The 22,280-nt window shown below is 35.3% G+C and overlaps 1 non-coding gene across 1 annotated transcript; it reads right to left on the bottom strand.

The window, feature by feature from the left end:
- Positions 1-20,293: 20,293 nt before the first annotated feature.
- Positions 20,294-20,402, bottom strand: LOC124521411 (U6 spliceosomal RNA). The gene has a single exon (XR_006964506.1). It is a non-coding gene; the product is annotated as a U6 spliceosomal RNA (small nuclear RNA).
- Positions 20,403-22,280: the final 1,878 nt, after the last annotated feature.

Here is a 22,280-nt window from a genome sequence, read left to right as displayed (position 1 = left end):
TGCCCCACATATTCTTTTGTATTAAAAAAGATTAAATTCAACATTATTCTTGAATATTTACATAATGAATAATAAACAGAAATATTAAATATGTTCCAATTTTTTAAATGTTTATTTATTTTTAGAGAGAGAGAGCACACACAAGCAAGTGGGGGAGGGACAGAGAGAGAGGGAGAAAGAGAATCTCAAGCAGCATCCACACTATCAGCACAGAGCCTGTCATGCGGCTTGATCTCATAAGCTGTGGGCTCATGACCTGAGCCAAAATCAAGAGTCAGAAGTGTAACCGACTGAGCCACCCAGGTGCCCCGAAATATTAAATATCTTCCTTTTATGTCTGTTTGGGGAGTGCAGGATGCTATGAATTGCCTTCTCTGTTGAATGTCTTTAGACTGAGGCCCAGCCTGTGTTTGGGAATTTTGTTTTAACAAGAACAGATGATTTTAGAGTCTTGCACAGATCCTATCAAAATGCATATCTATTCACGGTGGTCTGAAGTAGGTTCAAAGAAGGTGTTTCATTAGTTTACAATTAGCAGACAACTCTGTCCCAACTGATGCGAGAAATAAGGATTGTTTTCTTTAAAAATATGCCGGAGAATTTTTCACTTTTCAGTTTACTTCTATTCAGTTGGCCTTCAGGTTCAGAGGTATGGACAGGCACCATCAGAGGGCTCAGAGATTTTTTCAAGGACACAGTTTCTTCTATCTCTTTGCCCTATGGCGTTCAGTTTTAGCCTCATCCTGAGCTTTTTTTTTTCCTATGTTGGTGGCAAGATGGTTATTGCAGTTAGAGGTTTACACACTCTGTGGTCAAAGAAAGGTTGTTTCTTTCTTATGCCCTGCTTCATCAGTGAGTAAAAATCTTGCCAAGGTCCTGTCCCAAAAGTACACTAATCTCTGAGTAGAGGAATGAGACCACCAGGACTTGCTTCAAGCCATGAGGTTACCTGATGCACAAAATCAGGGTTCTGATTTTGACATTGAAAAATTTTGGACACTGAACAAAATCAAGGCTTTCACAGCATGGCAGGTGGGGAACACTGTCAAGTAGGCAAAGAACTGACACTATAGGCCAGTATCCTCAAGCTATTCCTACTCTTCATCACACACACACACACACACACACACACACACACACACACACACATCTAAAAATTGGTCGAGATGAGGGCAAAGCAAAGAACACCAAGGAGAGGAAAGTCTCACAACACTCAGTGAAATGGCAAGACAGGAAGAAGGCACAGACTATCTTCCCAAGACATTTTCAAAAACTGCAGCCTGTAGTTTGGCATGCCCTGGGAAATGATTAATTGGCAATTTGATTCATTTTTGTACCATAGAAGAAATAATTTACCATTAACTCCCTGGTGCTCTGAAGGAGTTAATTTTCATCACATGGATGAGCACTTTATTCCCAGAGAATATCTTACTCACTCTGCCTGATCATGGGAAGAGGCTCAATTCAAGGAAATATTGAACCATTTGGAAAGAACATTAAACTGAATTAAACACTCTCTGTGCTCACCCATGTGATGCAAATTAGCTCATTGTATTCTTTTAGTCTGTTTCCAAGAAGCACAAGAAATAGGAATATGTACTACCAATTTAATTACATAGTTAACCAGCAATATTTATTAAGCACCTACTGTTTGCAGAAAACTAGCTTTGGAATGGTGATAGTCACAAAAGAAACAGATAATATTCATGCAGAGACAAGTCAATAGAAGTCTATTAAACTCTGGCTTTCTCAGTCTGTAAAATTAAAACTAAAACCTTTGAAAGGGTTCAGGCCAGGCTGCCCCAAATACGCCACTCTGCCATGTTGATTATTTTGAATTAAAGTTATTTTAGAAACAGCACAAGAAGGATATTCTGACAGCCCTTTGTCCCCCTGAGAGCAGGAAATAAATTCCCCATGCTAAGAATACTTTCTCCACATCTGAAGAGTAGGTGGCGTCCTTATTGCCAGAGATAAGGGATTCAGGGCCAAGAAGGTTGTATAAACAAACTTTGTTACTTCTTCACTAATTTGCTATTCCAAGGCAAACCCCTGTGTCAATTCCTCAAAAATAATTGTTTCTTTGTTTTAAAGGTATAAAAGCTGCCTGCTTTGGTCGCTTTGGGGTGTCTCACATTTGCACACTCTCCTGAATGTGTGACATTAAAATTCGTTTTTCTTCCGTTCATGTGTCTTGTGTAAATTTAACTATTAAACTAGCCAAAGAACCTAGATGGGGAAAAGAGAAAATTTTTTCCTTCCTACATCTTACATGTATTTATTTCACAGAAAAACTGGTAGACAGGGCATGTGGTAAAGAACGAAGCAAATAGCTACCATGCCGTCTCTTATAAACCTTACTGAGTAAATTCCTTAAAGTTTTTTCTTTTAACACTTTTTGCATCCTGGTTCACCCAAGCTAGTTCACTCCTTTGAAAGCTGGATATATGCATTTTGTAACTTATAATAAAGTTGATAATTATCATTTGCATATATAACATAATATACTTATTCTGTTTTTTCATATAGTAACAGCTTAAATATTAAGACTTATTAATATTTTATTTCCAATTTTGTAAAAGAGGGCATTAGTAAATGAAGTGTAAAAAATGTTGATATGACACAAAGTGTACATTAAGAACATTATTTTCTTTCCATATAGATAAATGCATCAGATGGGGCATTGTAGAAAATACATTGAATATTTTAAGTAGAATGATATCAATTTCACCCATGATTTTATAAAAAATAATCAAAATCATTTTATGACCTATATGAAGAAAACATAATTGCCTTTGGTCAAGTCAACTATCTTTGATTCAAATATTACCACTGTTCATCAACAAGAGGTGGCAAATTTGGTGTAAATAAAAATTCTGTTTACTTTTCAGGTTAGACCAACATAGCAAAGCTAGTTTCATATGGCAGCCCCCCATACTGTAGGATTGCTAAATGCTCTACAACATGCCATTGTCTGATGCCATTAGACATTCCTGGGAATTGGCACACACCCATTTGCATTCTACAGAGTAAAGCACTGAGGAAGAATTTATGGAGATTGAAATGTGAGCTAAATTGAGAGCATAATTCCAAGCAGATGATTTCAGTTAATTAAAACTAGTAGTACAGGTTCCATATAAATGGGTGCTGGTAATTTCCAGAATATATGAGGACATCTCCTGAACTATACATTTTATCACAGTCTAATAAGCTGTGATAAAATGCTTTAACTACTATGAGGATTTATGGAACCAACTGTGTTTATCAGACTACTGTTCAGTCAACTCTGACATATTAAAAGAGAGCCCAGTTTGGTTTACCCATGCTCTTGCTTTAGCCTTCTACCTACCCCTAACCTCATCATATCTGCCAGCAGAGGAATACTTAATTGCTTTCAACGTTTTTGGTAAAATTTGTGTTGGGTGAGTGGGAGCCTAAAAAATATTACACCTGAAACTGGAGAATATTACACCTAAGCTGAAGAATATGTCCATGTTTCATTCTTGGACATACAACAAGAAACTAATCATTAATTTCTGAAACTCAGTGAATAACGAGACAACACCAATCAACTTGCTGAGTTTTTGGCTGGATTCTTGTTTTGGTATCCATCTTATCTAGTTAGCTATTTGAAGAGACATCACTAAGAACAGCCATTTTGTATGTTGCAATATCTGCTAGATAACAATTATTTTTTTCTAGATTGAAACAATCTCTTTTGAAGCTTATTAGAGTATCAACTAGTAATATGAATATAATGTCGTTGGTGATGGATATCCTCTTTGATCTATCCCTGTCATTAAATGGGATCATAAATTATCCCCATTGATGTTTAACTTCGTTCATAACAAAGTTGATGCCAAATTATATCCAGGACTAAAGAATTTGGATTACAGAGTTTATGTCTGAAACTTCCAATGCATACTAATATAGACGATATAAGACCTCTCATTTTATTTGAGTATTGCTTCTTAAGGAAAAATTGACTGTCATGAAGGTCTTTCTTATGCCCCATCTCCATGCTGAAATCCAATAATGAATATTCAGTTTGCTTCCCAATCTTAATGAAACGCCAAACTTTCCATAAATATATACAGTAACCCAAATAGAGTCTTTAATTTCTAAGATCTTCCAAGGAAAGTCCTCTTTGCATGGATTGTATATAATTTGGTCATAAAGCAAGCATTTAATAAAAGTTTGTTATAATATGGTAATTATAATAATAATTAGTAATTAAACTATATAATTATAATAATAAATATAAGTTATCAAGCTCAGCACTGTATATGTTATGTATATAAAATTTTATTTAATTATCATAACAGTATATGAGGCTAATATTAATAAATAATTTATATTAAACTCTTACTCTCTGACAGGATGCCAGTATCTGAGCTTTTAAAAAAAATTAACTTATCTAATTTTTAATAAGCTAGCATTTAATATGAAGTAAATATTCTTCGCTTTCTCTTTACAAATGAGGAAACTGAAACTTACGAAGTTATGTGCATTGCACTGCTAGTTGATCTAGAGTCTGCAGCATTTCACTCATTGATGACAATCCAAGGTAGCACATACAAAAGCCATACTCTCGAATGAGTTGTCTATTTACTACAAACCTCTTTCCCCTGACTTCAGTGATCAAAGTAGTAACATAAATAGCCCATCTCCACTGGTGTCTTATTCTTGGTCTCAGAACAGGATATTCCCAGTGTCTGGATATCTTTAGGGTGAATGTGACTATAGCTAGACATGAGGTTAACAAAATACTGATGGAGCATCAGCTGACAACAGCTAGTCCCCTACCTTTAGTAACTTAGTGGGGGAATCCAAGAGTGCTTACCCAGTCTCCATCTGCATAAGTAAAATTTTCATGGCAACAGCACAGAAATCTGGTTCAGGCTGACTCTTTTCAGTTTTCCCTTCACTGCACCTCATGACTTTTGTCTTAAGTATGAGTCTATTCTTTACTGAATCATCTTCCCTAAGACTGATGTATTAAAATGTGTGACAGAAGCAGCACTTCTCAGCATTGATGACTGATTTGATTTTATTAATAATATAAAGCGTTGTAGCTTTATACATGGAAAAAATAGAATATTTGCTTAACAAATTCTAGTTTCGGTGCAAACCTAAACAGTTAATTTTCTCCTAAGCCTTGCTTCCACTTTTCCAAATTAAAAATAATAATAATAATAATAATAATAATAATTTACTTAAGAAGTTTGTTGTGGTGGGGTGGTCATAAATGTGGATTCTTCACTCAAAATAATTATTCATGGGTCTTGGTTCCATTATTTATTAATTATATGAATTTGGGCAATTCACTTAACTTATGCCTGTGCCAATCTTTTCATCTGTAGTATAGAGGAAATAATATTACTTTATGTCATAGAATTTCTGTGATGATTGAATGAGTTAAAACAAAAAAGAATCTGGAGCTGTTCTTGGCACATACAAGAAGCTCCATAAATATAAGCTAACTAATAGTAATGTTATTATTGATACAGATTGGCTTTTTCATCAGATACGATTGATTAGTCAAAGGTATAAGGTGTGCTAGGAAGGAACCCGAGCCCTTGGTCCTACAGCCTCAAAGAAGTGAATTCTACCAACAACCTGGGTGGATCTTCTGTCCACTGAGCTTCACATGAGATAGCAGGCCCTGACTGACACCTTAATTACCACATCATAAAACCCTAAAAAGGGGGCCCAGTTTAGCCACACCCAGTCATTTCCTGACTCACGGAAAATGTGAAATAATAAATATGTAATCTTTTAGACAACTAAGCTTGTTACGTAGACTAATTACGAGGAGTGGAGAAGCGCAGATAATTGTAAGATCGCTAGTTTGAGAGTGTACATTTTTCACTATGTTGAAGTTGAGATATTTTGCATGGAGAAGTCTGGGAACTAAACTAGAACCATTTGACATGACGTTTGTAGTAATCTTTTATAGAGGAGGCTCTGAACCAGATTCAGTTGGTCAAATGAACCAGAGGTTAAGAACTGGTGACAGAAAATATATATAGAATATTATTAAAAAAAAATTAGGGGCACCTGGGTGGCTCATTCGGTTAAGCGCCAGACTCTTGGTTTCAGCTCAGTTCATGATCTCATGGTTTTGTGAGTGTAAGCCCTGTGTCAAGCTCTGTGCTGGCTGCCCAAGGCCTGCTTGGGATTCTTTCTCTCCCTCTCTCTCTTTCTCTCTCTCTGCCTCTCCCTCGCTCACGCTGTCTTTCTCTCTCTCGAGTAAATAAACTTTAATAAAATAAAACATAATAAAAAATTCATCGAAGGGGAAAAATAAGTAGGTAGCCTGCAGAAGAGTAGAGTTGAAGGTATGTTACTTTATGGTGAAGTAAGAAAGGCAAGTAGATAACTTTGGAAAGTAAGAAAAGAGGAAAGGGACTTGCCCCTGTGTAATGGAGAGGAATAAATCTATGTAAAGGCACAGATTCAGAACAAGGCAAAAGAAGAGGCAGATAACCCTCCACATTTGAAAAATGGGGTAAAAGTAATACTTAAACCATATGGGTATAGGAGAAATGAAGTGAGATAATAAATATAAGGCTTTTGACACCATGTCTAATCTGAAATAAGTGTTAAAAAAGTATCAGCTACTATTAATTTTATGATTATTAGAAACACAGAGAGAGCTGAGAGAACAAGGCTTGGAGGTAGAAAAAGAAGTGTATCAGTATATATATATATTTTTTTTACTTGAGTGAGAGAGAGAGAGACAGCAGGGGAAAAAGGCAGAGGGAGAGAGAGAGAGAGAGAGAGTGTCTGTGTGTGTGTGTGTGTGTGTGAGCAGGAGAGAAAGGCAGAGGGAAAGAGAGAGAGAGGGAGGGAGAGAGAGAGAGTGTTAGGCAGGCTCCACACTCAGCACAGAGCCCAAATGGTGGCTTGATCCCACAAACCATGAAATCATGCCCTGAGCCAAAATCAAGAGTCGTATGTTCAATTGACTGAGTCCCCCAGGTGCCCCAAAGGGTATCTGTGTCTAGATTTATTTCTTTTTCATGAAAGAAAGAAGTGCAGATGAATGAAAAACCTACAGTTGGGGGTCATTGTAGGTAACTTGGACATAGGAGAATTTGGGGAAGTTTGTCTGCAGTTGAAAGTTCTGTGAGCACTCAGTAATGAAGGCATGAATTGGGAGACACATGATGAGGGCTAAGGCCATGTTCTTCTTTCCTCCTCCAATTGTTGATCAATCTTCCTGTGCTTCACCTTAACTCCAATCTTTGTTTTATGAAGGGAGAGACATCGAAATACCAGGCTCCTTCAGTAGCTTGATGAATCTGGTTCACGTTCTATTTTGAAATCTATGAAAAATTATCTTAAATTCAGATGCAAGATATGTTATCCTTCTCATCATCAAAAATTGTTTTTAACGATGTAACTGAGTAATCGAAACCCCCTTGTCTTAAATTTTGAATCTTCGGTTTGTGTTAGCAACCTCTCACACACATCTAGGCTGAAGTGTTAATCTTGTATTGAACTCTGGGTTGGTTAATGTGCTTTTCTCATCATGTTACCTTCACACTCGGCTCCAATTTACAAATCTCACCCATGGAGGCAATTTTGCTATCTTTTCACAAGATGACAGAATTCTTGGTTCAATGATGAAGTGTGAAAAACTTGCCACTAAAATACTATATGTGATACATGATATTAGAGGCTTTATTTCTCAGATTGCTAATGTAGTTTTTGAGATGTTGGAAAGGTTTTAAAGAAAATGAACAGTTTGGTGCATCTCCAAAATTTTCAAACTCCATTTAAAAAATGAAGGAACACAGCTGAATTGGACATATGTTTAATTATTGACAGGCAGTATATCACATTTTACCTTTTCACTGTATGGGGATAATTATACCTAGAGTAGATAAATACGGCAAACAGCCTAATGAATGTAGAATGACAAGTATTTCAATACTTCAGAATAATTGAAATAATATGGTAATGGTACTAAATCTTTATTTTTTCTTAGCAAATATGAATGGTTTCCCTAAAAAATGTATACAGCAATTAATAGTACTAGCATTATATAAGCTCAGACATTCTTTCCTTTTTAAATGTTTATTTTTTAGAGTTGGGGGGTGGGGAAGAGAGAGAGGAAGAAAGAGAATCCCAGGCAGTTCCACTCTCAGTGCAGAGCCCAATGAGTGGCACAAACTCTCCACATGCTGCTCAAACTCATGAACCATGAGATCATGACCTGAACTCAAATCAAGAGTCAGATGCTTACCCGACTGAGCCCCCCAGGTGCTCCTAAACTCAGACATTCTTAAAAGTAAATACCAAAAGAACCTGTGTCTTTAAAATTGCCTATTCTTTTATTCTATTAGAAGAAAAGGAGTTCATTCTGAAAGGATAAGGATGATAAACAGAGGTGAATCTAGCATAAAGCCAAAGAAGCTCGAGGTTCAGGGCCCCTCACTTCCTTAGGTCTCTGGGAGTTGTGATTATGTGTGGAGTATTCTAGGTGGGGAAGAAAAACCAAGTTGTAATCAGGATTCCTTCTTATGAGAATGTTTCTGACAAATTTCCTTAGCAAACTTTGGAAAATAAAAAAGAACCTGCATCAACAAGACTCCAATAGTGCATTGTGATTTCTTTTCTTGATTTAAATATACACATATTTTGTACCTAATTATGTATTTGCATTCTTTTTTATTTTCAAAAAAAATTTTTAATGTTTATTTATTTTTGACAGAGAGAGAGAGAGAGAGAGAGAGAGAGCATGGACAGGGGAGGGGCAGAGAGAGAAGGAGACAGAATCTGAAGCAGGCTCCAGGCTCTGAGCTGTCAGCACAGAGCCTGACGCGCTCAACCCACTGAGCCACCCAGGCGCCCCTGCATTCTTTTTGCTTTAAAAGGGAGCATCAAACATCTCTAAGCTTCAGACTCCTGGAGTTTGCCCTTGGGCCAAGTATAATAGAGTAAGGAATTGTACTAGTGGTGCCTCTGTGTTTTGGATAGTATCAAATTCACACCTGAGTACATGTCTAGGTTAGTTGACTGCATTTAGAAACGTTTTCCATGGAAACATTTTTTTAATGTTTATTTGTTTATTTTTGAGAGAAAGAGAAAGGGAGAGCATGTGCACACATGTGGGGTAGGGGCAGAAAGCGAGGGAGAGAGAGAATCTGTGCTGTCAGTGTGATCTCACTAACCATGAGATCATGACCTGAGACAAAAATCAAGAGTTGGATGCTTAACCTACTGAGCCACCCAGGTGCCTCTTTCCATGGAGACATTATATGTGGTAGGTTTTTAGCACAGGCAGTTGAAGTCTATCAGACCCATAAATAATTAGCACTAGAATTCTTTGGTGTAGGTCTAAGTGAAGAGGTTGTAGGCACAGAAAAAGGAGCAGAGAGAAAAAAGGGGAGTAAAGGGGAATAACGGAAAAGAAGGAGGGAGAAAGTGTGTAGTCTGTTCCCTGCTCTACAGTAAATTTTAGGCATGGTCTTGAAATAGGGAAAAAAATATTTTGAAAATTTCCATACCCTGTGTTCCCTAGAGCTCTCTAATAGCTCTCTAATGTTGGCTCCATTGCAGAGTGCTTGATTTTCTAATAGCATCTCTATAGCCTGCTCTGTTAAACCTCTCACCTAAGGAATGTGATATATCTCTGATGTTTGGAGTGTGGGCACCTAAATGAACAAGATCACTTCAGTAAGTACAAGACCAATGATTCCTTTTTCCTTCTAAAGTGTATCTTTCCTTTGGAAAGAGGAGAATTTTTCTTTTTGAGGAAAAATCACAGTGTACCTGTGTGAAGTGGAAATCATCTTGCAGCGTGGTGATGGTGATGGGAATTGGTGGGGGACAACAGTAGAGGTACTTGTCCGGCAGAAGGAGCATCCAGGCAGGTCAGCATTGCCAGGTCAGCTTCTCTGAATTATTTATTTTCTGGGCCTTTTACCTACTTCCTCTTCTAAATATACAGATTACCTAATGTCGCAAGTTTGGAAGTAACAGCCATTTTTCTATGAAAATTGTAACTCAGACACTTCCAATATGCACCTTAGTGCATTCTAAGGCAATCTGTTTCATACATGGCTTTTTTCTGTTCCCTAACGTACAAGTACGATCCCTATATGATATCCATGGTCATTTCCATTAATTTTGTCGATAAGAGAAGATTAAATGAAACACAGGTTCTGAGTTTGGGTTAAATTCCTTTAGACAGAACAACATACTGAAGACAGAGCCAAGTCACTGTTTTGTTTGTTTGTTTGTTTGTTTTCTGCCATTGTTTAAGCTTTGTGCCTTTGTGGAGCAGCAAATTAAAAAAAAACATTTTCCCACAAGAAAGGCAATGGTAGCACAAACTAAATGAAATTTTGGTTCATATTTTCCCGATCCATATGATTTTATCTTAAGTTTCTTTCCCTAAATTTTTGGATTATTTTTGTCTTTTATTATTAAGATGAAGGATTCACTTTTAACTATAGTCTCATTACTTTGTCAGTTAAAAAAAATCTACCCATGAATCAGCAAACAACATTAAACCATTCAGACTCAGATAGTTTTCTTACCCAAACTGGGACCATCTAACAGGCCAAAAGAAGTATATTCTGATAAGAAGAAGCCATGGTGGTGATTTTCCTTTGTTCATGAACTTAAACTGCAGCAAACTGAATTTACCTTACTTTCCATTTCCTTATACAAGTTGTCATCAGATTAGAGACAAAGTGAAAATACTTAGTTCATTTAATCAAATTAAATCTAGTAGGAGCTTTGTTTAATTATCTAAGAGCAGAGTCAGCCAGAGCTTGGTGTTGAGAAAATGATGGATCCAGGGAAAGCACTTTAATCCAGTGCTAACCTGCTAGCTGTAGTTTTATTTGTGTGCATATTAATTGTAAAGGGGAAATTTTATGTATCATTTAGATGGATCTCTTATAATTCGAGGCTTCTTTACGTGGAGTACAAAATGTATGCTTAGTTTTTCCAGTAACACTTGGGGAAATGCCTTGTAAATGGGTGTATAAATTTGCTTAATTAATCAAACAAAAGGAAAAGCTTTTAGAGACTAAAATCATGACGGGAACTTAAAAGAAGGAAATTAAAAAGATAAAGCTTATTACTGCCTAGTAATTTCAATTTATGCTGTAAATAAAATAGGTTTAAAAGCAAAGCCAGTGCAAATATGCCTCCACAGCAGGTTCTCCAGGATAATTGGCTGTGGCCCAAGAATTACCAATGGGCTCTGAGTCAATATTATTTTTTGAGTGTCCTTGGACTATTGAATTTATTAAGTGGTTTATTTGTAGTGAAGACATTCTCTAGGTAACCTTGCCTATAGTCCCCATGCGATCTTTAAGCTAGGGGTGAGAGTTGAATTCTGATAAACAAGGGTTTTCATGTTAATCTTGGAAACTATGCTACTCTACAGTTAAAACTGACTTTAAAAGTCATGGTGACTTGGGAGTTATTGCAATATGTAACCATACACTTGTATGTTAGTTCTCTTTTTCTGAGAAATTTGGGCAAACACATAGAGAAACAAACTATAAGTCCTCGGACCATGGCAAATAGACCATGTGAACCTGCAGTTCTGCTGGTTGATAGGAATGCTTTACCTCTTTGTCTTGTGTTTTACTTGGGTCTTTTTTACAAATGCAGAAGTTTGGGTCTCATCTTGGGACTACTGAATCAGAATCTCCATTTAAACAACATCCCAGGGGCGTCTGGGTGGCTCAGTTGGTTGAGCGTCCGACTTCGGCTCAGGTCATGATCTCACAGTCTGTGAGTTCAAGCCCACGTCAGGCTCTGTGCTGACAGCTCAGAGCCTGGAGCCTGCTTCAGATTCTGTGTCTCCCTCTCTCTCTGCCCCTTCCCTGCTCATTCTCTGTCTCTCTGTGTCTCAAAAATAAATAAAAACATTAAAAGATTTAAAAAAAATACAATAAAAAAATAAACAACATCCCAGGTTTGAGAACCATTGTTTTAGCTAATGTTGGTATGCCAAGATAGTGAGTGTTTTTTTTTTTTCTTATCACCAAGGGGATTTGTATTTGTATTTCTATTTGGTGATAGGTATTGGTTCATAATTTTATAGCAGTATATGTGCCAACATTTTTTTACATTTTATGACATATTTCTCCTTTTTCTTATGGTTTATAGTAATAATTTAAAATAATTCAAAATAGGCAAATGAGTTAAGAAGTTATTTGAACCATGGATATAAAGAACTCTAAATGGGTCTCAATTTGAATAAAGCCTGTGCTCATATATTATAGAAGGCCTAAGAGTGTAGGATGAAGCAACCCACTTGTCATTTTTGTGAATTGTTCCCTCCCATTAAAAAAAAACAATTTCACCATCTTTAAGTTTGTCTATAGTTTACAATTTACAAACTATTTTGTAGTAGAAAATGATTCTGTGCTCATTATGTACAATGATTTGATCCAGTGATTTAATTATTTCCCATTACAATTCTAATCTAGGTGTTTGTTATAACAGTTGTAAAAACCAAAAATATGAGATATGATATAAATAACTAACATTTATTGAAGCCCTTCCTATATGTGAGTAACTCTTCCAAGTATTTTATGTATATTATTTCATTGAATACACACAATAACCCTATAAATATGTACTATTGTTACACCATTTTACAATTGTGAAAACAAGCACAGAAACGTTAAGTAAGTTCCCCAATCACATGATTGATTGTAAAGGAGTTGAAATATAAATTTAAGTAGTCTTTTTTCAGATATTACACTCAATTAAAAACTTAAACAACCTAAACAACCTAAATGCCCAATAACAGGCAAATGGTTTATACAAACTGGAGGTGTCAATGTTAAAATGTTAGGCAACCATTTTAAATTAAATCTGGCCAGCAAATGTGGATTTTCTGCTTAGAGTCTTACAAGGCTAAATCTAAGTGTTAGCCAAGCTGCATTCTTGTCTAGAAGATTCTGGGAAAGGGGATTCTTTTGGGTTGTTGATAGAATCCAGTCCCTTGCATTTGTAAGATGGAAACTTTTGTTTTTTTCTGGCTACGCTGAGCCATTACTCTCAGCTTCTGGAAACTATCTTTAATCCTTTCACATGGCCCACATGTTCAAAGCCAGCCACGGAATGAAATCCTTCTCATGCTTCTAACCTCTCTGATTTGCCCTTTTGCTTATAGCTGGACAAAACCACTTTGCTTTGAAAGGCTCATGTGATAATCCTGGGAATTATACCACATCATATTCAAAGGTTCTACTACCACTCAAAGGGGAGAGAATTTCTGGAGAACTAGGGCTAATAGGAAGTCAACTTAAAATTTCACCCACCACACATTTCTTTCCACTTTTTTTGTTTTTCTGAATTTCTATAATGAGGGATATTTTCTTTTTTTTTTTTTTTCAAATGACGAATACTTTCTGATAAAAAATAGTTTATAGAATTGTTTTGAATTCTTTTTACAGTAAATTTATATGATCAAAGTAGAATTGAAATTTACTTTGTGAACTAAAAATCATTTTTTTCTTATTTATTTTTTTTTTAATTTTTTTTCAACGTTTATTTATTTTTGGGACAGAGAGAGACAGAGCATGAACGGGGGAGGGGCAGAGAGAGAGGGAGACACAGAATCGGAAACAGGCTCCAGGCTCTGAGCCATCAGCCCAGAGCCCGACGCGGGGCTCGAACCCACGGACCGTGAGATCTTGACCTGGCTGAAGTCGGACACTTAACCGACTGCGCCACCCAGGTGCCCCATTTTTTTCTTATTTAAAAAGGAATTTAAATAAGATTGCCTTTACCTCAACCATCCGTTAATTCAAAGGCATCTCAGTGAACTGCTCTTAGGTTGACATGACAAAGCCTAAGAAAACAGGCTTTCTATTCTCACATGTAAAGAGTTTAAATGCTGTTTCTGGGGAAGGGCCTGCAGAACAGAAAAAGCTGCTATTCCTGTCAAGTTACTGAATGTTTCATCTGATTGCTAGAGTCACAGGCAAAATAGCTGGAGGGTAGACAGGTATATTGCTCTTTTAAAAACAGATGGTGGAACTCACAAGAGATTCGAGAGGGAGGGAAAACAGAAACCTCAACAGAGTAACAGATTTCTATAAAATGAGCCATCTTATATAGAAGAGTAGGTATAAAATCACAAATGAAATCTGTGATCTTCTATTACCTTTCTAAATGTTATATGGTATTTACTAATGAAATGTTTACCCTATGATCTTTTTGGTTGGTTGGTACATCAAATTTTGAAAATAAAAATTTTTATTAAACACTTTTATTGTTTGATTCACACATGAAAAATGGCAGCATAAAACTATTTTTAGATACTTAATTTATTGTCTAAACTAATATTTCATTATTGAGACTATTGATCGCCTGATAATTGCAAGTATATTTATTAAATTAAATCACTGCCTTTATGTTGAGGTAACATTTAGTTTTATAGTAAAATACATCATTTCAAAAGCAAAGTTGGAGACTACAGTCCTAATTCTATCAGGGAGGTTGCTTATTGCTTGTTGGAAGAAGATATTAAATTTTCTTCAGAGCTTACCTGCAATAGGTATTGTAAAATGATGAGATCAGAGATAAATATTAATGTGGCATATACTCTAACCATAAGAAATGAAATGTCTTATGGCAATACATTTCAAAGAAAACATTTATTTATTGACGAGGTCTTGCCCTCAGTAGATAAAGATAATGCTACTGCTCGACTTGAAAAACATTTCCAGGAATAGGGAAACATTCACAATATCTGCCATAATCCTCCTTGCAAGAATTGCCTAGTTTTAAGTGTTTAGGCTACAATCATGGAAAATAATGAAATAAATTAATCATGATGATCAAACATATGGTCGTGACCTCATAGGCACAGATTTTTACCTGTGACCTAAGCTTGTCTTTATTAATGAGTGGTAGTTTTGCTTTCATTTAATATTACCATCAGTGGATTAAACAAAAACAATTTGTAATCAATCCAGAATCCATTTAAATGTATAGAGATAGAGGGTTTTCCCAGGATTTGGGAAAGAACACCATTCAATGTTACGGACTCTCAACTTTACGAAGGCAGAGAGCATGTCTGTCTTATTCGTATCCATAACTTGCTGGGGCATAGCACAGAACTTAGCACATAGTACCAACAAGTCTACATTTATTTAGTTAATTTGGAGCCATCGCAGAACATTGTGAGAGAAAATAATTGGTGGATGACATCATTGTGGAACATCTACAGTACAAACTATTTAGGAAGCAATTTACCTTATTTCCATGTCTTTAGAGTCATGTTTAAAAATCCAATAAGAGAAGAAAAATGATACACAAAAATAACAACTAGATCCATTTAATGTGGCTGAACAAAATACAGTTAATAGTTGATTCAGTTGAATGAATTAAACCTGATCCTGCGCTGTGACTGTACAATAAGAATATGATTTGAATCCCTTAGCATTTCTGTAAAATTAGCTCATTTATTACAACCTCAGTCTTGCTTTCCTTCAAGCATCAAAGTTTGGCAATATACCTTACACAGGCTGTTTCTCATTATTAGTATCAGCATCATTCTCAGAAAAGGAAAGGGGAGAGTCATTCCAATTAAAATATAAACAAAGCATATAAACTTTAGACTTCTAAAATAAAGTTAGAGAAGCAAAAGACCTAGAAGAAACAAACTATTCAATCTCATCAGAGGTCTGAAATTCTATCTGAATACATGGGAAGACCAGTATCTCTCATATACAAAGATTTTTTTTACCGTATATATGTCAGCTCTCCAAAAGATTATATATATGTAGATCCAAAAGAATCTCAAAAGTGATGTTAGAAAAAAATTGACATTTAGTGCTGTTCTTCTATATCTTTGAATATTTTCTATTAAATAACAAATACAACCTGAAACTAACCAAGAAAATTTTGAGAGAAGAATCAGGGAAAGAGACCTTGAATGTAGCATACAGAAACACCTATCGAATACAGAGGATTTGGGCCTTTGTAAAATAAATGGTGTTGACACAAAGTGGCTGTCTATTTAAAAGAATATAAAATTGAATGCCTACTTTATGCCCTATATATTGGCTTCTTAAGGACAAGCAAAACAGAATAGTAATTTTAAAGTATTTTCTTTGTATTTAATCTAGTGCTATGCACATATACAGTATCTGCTTAACAAATTCATGTTAATTGTTTACATTATAAAAATTGAAAATGATATTATATCTATCAATAATTTAATTTGTATAAAATCTGAACACTACTAAAATAACAATAATGGTAATGTCAGCAACTAATGTCAACAGAATACCTTTTTACCAGGTACAATCCTAGGAATTCTATAGATATTACCTTATTTATTCCTCATAGTAACCCCATGAAGTAGATTCTGAAACCCTCCACATTTTGTAGAGGAGGAAATCGCAAGAAGGAGTGGTCAAATAACGTGCCCAAGGTCAGTCATGTAGGAAAAAAAGTGGAGCCAGGATTTGAATACAGACAGTCTGGCTTCCAGGAGCCTCATCTCAAACTATAAAATGTGTGTATATGAATATTCATATTTACTCTCTTACTTTTTATGAAAATGTTACTGTCAGAGATTATTTTAAATGTACATGAGTGAAAGACCTATAGAAAAGATAATGGAAAAAATGTCTCCACTCTAGTGAAGACAAAAAGGACCCCAGTTAAAACTTCCACAAGAAGAATGTCTTGAATGAGAATTATTTTACTTACTTTTTTACTAATTCTATTCATTTTATGTATTAGTTTACTTATTACAGTATTTCAGTGCTACTGAAACAACTTCATTTGGATGTAAATAAGAAGACATGATTTTCAGTGAGATATTATATAAATATTACTATTAGATATTATTCTTTCACATTTCAAGTGGTTTACCATAATGCATTTTTTATTCAAATTTTAGGAAAAAAATCTTGAAGTATCTATAATGGCATATAGCTAGAGCTGACTTTGAAGAGATATTTAGCAACCAAGAATAAAATATTGTATAAGTGTATTCTCATGTATGTGTGTCATGTGTACATATATATACATATATATAATAAATGTTATTTAATTACTTATGTAATTTTAAAGAGAACTTTATTCTTTATTAAGATTCCATAGGAGAAGTTATGAAGGATTTCTGTTGGAACACATTTGGAAAACTGAGTAACTTTAGTTTAATAACTTGCACTGCAGAGAAAATTGTTAAAGAAATTCATACCAAAGTCCAAGTATTAGTTCGATGTCCTGTATTTGATTTCATGATCTCCATAGGAAGGTCTTTTGCAAAAGAATATGCCCCTATACAGCTGAGTTTTTAATGTTGCTTGATTCCCTTACCATTACTCCACTGCAAGCTTCTGGTGTAACCCACATACAATTTACAATTTTCACTGGACTTGAGATTAAAACTTCTTATACTCCAAGGAAAAACTGTTGTTTTATACTCATAGCAACAACTTGCTATCAGAATGAGTTTAAAGCCCATTCACTTGATTGACAACTACTTGCAAATGAGTAATAAGTGAAGAAAATTTTTCCTTTCTGAAATTCAGCTCTTCAGAGACAAAGCATTCCATTAAACGCCACTCTGAAGCCAGTTAGTAACAGCCTCACCCAGTTTTCAAACGTACTTCTCACCCTAAACTCTAACAATCCTGCAACTAATTCCCCAAAACATTTTATATGATCTACAGTCAGCTCTCCTCAAAGAGACTGTGCCTGACCAGGATAGCTCACCCTTCCTGGCAAGGGCAATACCAGCCCTGTCTTTTCAGTTGAGATGAATTGTTACATGAGCCTTTGATAAAATCCTGCAACAAAAGGTCCCATAATGTTATTTTTATTTTTTTTTCAACGTTTATTTATTTTTGGGACAGAGAGAGACAGAGCATGAACGGGGGAGGGGCAGAGAGAGAGGGAGACACAGAATCGGAAACAGGATCCAGGCTCTGAGCCATCAGCCCAGAGCCTGACGCGGGGCTCGAACTCACGGACCGCGAGATCGTGACCTGGCTGAAGTCGGACGCTTAACCGACTGCGCCACCCAGGCGCTCCTCATAATGTTATTTTTAAATAATTGACAATCATTATGGATATGGAGATCCTAGTGAATATAACTGACACTTGCCATCCTTTTTAGATTTGGGTTTGTAAAATAAATATTTGTAAAATAAAGCGTAGTAGAGTGAAAACACAGTGGCTAAGAAAGAGAGAAGACTCTGAAGTTAGATACATGTAGATTTTATCCTGGATGTATAATTTACCAGCTGTGTGACATCACTGGATCTCTAAGGTATCAGTTTCTTCATATGTAGAGTGGGGTTAATAATAAAATAGTCTCATGGCCATTTGGTAAAGATCAAATGAAATAGCTTGTCCAAAATACAAAGATTAGTCCCTAGCACACTGCAGATGTTCAGTAATGCCAAATTTTTTGTTATTGTATTTCTAATTAACTATGTTTTCAGGTTTAACCCAGGCTTATTAATGATTATTTTTAGATGCACTTAATCATAGCACAATAAGGTTTTAAAAGAGATATGGATAGTCTAAACCTTTTATAATGCAAAATTCCATAATATTATGCCTCTTCTTTTTTTTCAGTTTAAGAAAATAGTATGTTGCTAGAGAATAACTGTTAACAGTTGGATGTAACAGACATGCTGCAAAATAATCTCTAAATATTTAAAGGTAATTATTGGTTTCTAGTAGCTGCATCAACAACCAAGAATCAATAATCAAAAATACAGGAAGATCGGCTTACATTTTCAGTACATTCTTTATATATCCGAGATTCCTTTTGTATCCTGGAGTGTGTGTAATCTTTTCTCATTTCCCTACCAGTGATGATGCTTTTGCCCCAAAGGACTTCAAGTGTATAGACTTTTTCTTTTTTTTGCTTTAATTTCAAATATATCTCCTACAACTAAGAAACACACACCCCAGACATGTTAAACCTGAATGAAATAAATGCAATGAGATTGTCAGAATAAATTTGTCTAGGTGAAAATTGCATAAGACAATGGACTTTTGGGGCTCAGGAGGGGGTTGTGTATAGGGGAGTAGAGGGCATGAGGGCACGGTACCTATCACAAAATAGGCATTCAGCAAGTAGCTGTTGAATGAATGAATACATGAATTTGTATGAACTACTGAATCCGGAAAGCCTTGACTCAACAAGCCCTTGTAGATTTCTTGTTGATTCGCTGCCAAGGCTCCTTGACACAGACCTTTCTTTTGTAGAGGTATTTTTTGAATCATTTCTTTCCCTTACCTATTTTCCTTTCTATTCTTATTAGTACAAAACCCAATGACACGGCATATCCACTTATTTTGAATCATCTGATTTTATTAGCTAACTATCAAGGACACGCAGAAACTCTTAAGGCTTTATGCCTTCAAGTTGATTTCTACAAATAAGAGACTAACTCACATTTTTCTGGTCCTTAATGGATGTTCACTAAGTGAAAATAATCTGTTTATGGGGTTAATAATCTGAGACACATGAAATTACTTAAAATATTAGAAATGCAGTCCCATCCATTCAAGGAATTTTTGGATGTAGAATTAGACAATTTGTTTTTCTAACTACTTTCTAACTATTTTAGTTAACAGAATAACTCATTAAAATTTAAATTCAGTGTCTATAACAGTTTTTTCCACTGAGAATATACAAGATGGTCCAATTAAGTGCAGAAAGAAAATAAGTAAACTTTTCTTTTATAATTGTTCTATTAAAACTAAAAACGAAAATTTAGGGTAAGGGAGCAATAACATTCTATAGAACAGAGAGCAAGGACGTGTTCTAGATGACACCTAGCATGATACTTTATAGCTCATCCTCTTTAAATTTTGTATTATTTTATTTCTGCTAGCAACATAAATGCTATTTTAGTATAACATTATTTTATAAAAACCCTGAAACTCATAGAAAATCTAGCCGAAAGCATTATAATTTAACCTTACTCTGTGTGTGTGTGTGTGTGTGTGTGTGTGTGCGCGCGCGCGCACGCGCGCACGTGCTCAGATATAGAATGGCAAAGGTCTGGTTATAGTGATTTCATATAATTATAATTTTTTAAAAGACTAAGAGTGTTCCTTAAATACAGTTTAAAGACTGGATGTCATAAACCTTTTTTGTTGGTGCATCTGATAATGTGAGAAAATATAAACTATAACCTTAGCATTAGTCTTTACAGAATTATGTTGGAGAAATTATTTTAAGAAATGTAAAGACTTTACCATGTATGTTAACTCTTTCAGTACCTTAATATTTCCACTGAGCTTACACATTAAAATTCACAAATACCTGACAATCCTTTTACGAATGTGTATGTCATCCTTGAGCTGGGGCCCTGCTGTTCTTCTCCACGTCGTTCCAATTTTAGTATATGTGCTGCCTAAGCAAGCACCCAATAATCCTTTTAAACAGGACAAATGATTATAGCTAAGAATAATTTGACCTAAAACTGTTGTAGATGAAATGAACACTATTATAATGTGTAGAAGCTTAAGAAAACAACTGGGTTCTAAATATGAGATCAGTAAACAGTGGCTTAGTATGTCAATAAACTGTTACTTATCTGTTAACTGGCAAATTTACCAAATAATTCTTCACTTGATAATTACATGTATATAAAGTCAATAAATATTTTATTTCAGAGACTACAAAATAAAAATTATCAAGAGACAGGACAGTGGAAAGAAGAAGAATGCGGGAAGTATAAAGGGAGCAAGAAAGTCAAATGCTGCATTAGTTGCTTCTAATTGTTAATTTTCAAAGGTATTTACCAGTACAGAATTGGCAACAGCTGAGGAGTAGGTAACTCTCATTCCTTATAGATCTTCTTTGGACAATTGAATATTCTAAGACTTCTTTTCTTTCACTTAAAAATAGTTTGATAAACAACTTTAGATTTTTTTTTTCTTTCGCGTGGGGAGAGAGCTTTTTCTGCTCTCAATATGTCACTTGTAGTTATATATTAATTAAATGAACTGTGGATTTTCTCTTACTTCAGGAATTACAATAGAATAAATGGAGTGCTAAAAGGATGGTACCACATTCTTTGTCATTTACATTTAACTCCTAAGAAGATTAACTATGCTTCTTTAATTGCTCAGAATTAGAAGGCAGGTTGCAGTTAATACCTAATGGAGGAAAGAGGGACAAGAATTGAGGGCAAGTGAAGAAGTGTGGCGACTCACTGAGATTAATAGAACACAATGTTGGGATAGTGATTTACACATCTAATGGAAAGAAGGAACACCAAAAAAATACTTCTTTTACAAAATGCCATGTCAGGAGACTCTGGCTCAACACAGACACACACACAGACACACACACACACACACACACGCACACACACACACAGAGGAAGTTCATAAGCCCCCAACCCCCTCAAATAAGCCTAGATATTTAAAAAGAAGTAATATCTTCATATGAATATTATTTCTAAACGTATAGAAAGTGTAGTTTTCTTTGAAAACATTCCTACATATTGCACCTGAAATAAAGTAGAAGGAATTTTGAGTTATATTAACTTTTACCAGGAATGTCATGACAGGGAGGAGAGAAAGCCCCACAGAAGCCTTATGATTATAAACATGCTGGGAAAACTCTTCTGCACACTGCATCAGCATCTGAAGACATCCTTGCTTCAACACTTTCATAAGTATGTTTTATTTTATAGCTCACTTTATAGTATGTATTATTTCATAGCTCATTGTGTGGTGTGTGATTTGATACAAAGGCAAAGGGTGGTGGGCAATAAAACAATGCTGTGTCATCTGTATGTGTGTGCTTGTGTGTGTGTATGTGTGTGTGTGAGTGTGTGTGTGTGCATGGTTTTAAAAGATGTGATTTCAAAATTTACATGGTAATTCAAACTTAAAACCTTGTCAAGTGACAGGCATGATGTTAGTTAGGCTCAAGGTAGAATGAAACAGAGCCAGTATTTCCATTTTGTGTGACTTCATGTCCCAGATAATAATTATAACAACAATAACTGTTATTTGGACAATATTTTGCAATGTAAGCTGTGGTACCTCTGATGATAATGGGTATATAACTGGCCAACTTGTGGATCTTTACCAAAAGACTGAAACAACACAGAAAAGATAAACTAAATTAATATAAGAAACATTACACCTTTGAATTCATAGAAGTGAATTTATAGGAATTTTAATGTCAAATTTAAAATTTTTGAATGAAAAGTACCGTTAGTGACCCACCATGTCACCAGCAGGATTGAGGGGAGCCATTTCCTTACCTCCTTGCTGTCGCTGAAGGT

The sequence above is a fragment of the Lynx rufus genome, unplaced genomic scaffold (genome assembly GCF_022079265.1).
Source record: "Lynx rufus isolate CCGP_SWC_20201006 ecotype Redwood Valley unplaced genomic scaffold, mLynRuf1.p SCAF_3, whole genome shotgun sequence".
Classification (NCBI taxonomy): domain Eukaryota; kingdom Metazoa; phylum Chordata; class Mammalia; order Carnivora; family Felidae; genus Lynx; species Lynx rufus.
This window is presented reverse-complemented; position numbering and strand designations above follow the sequence as displayed.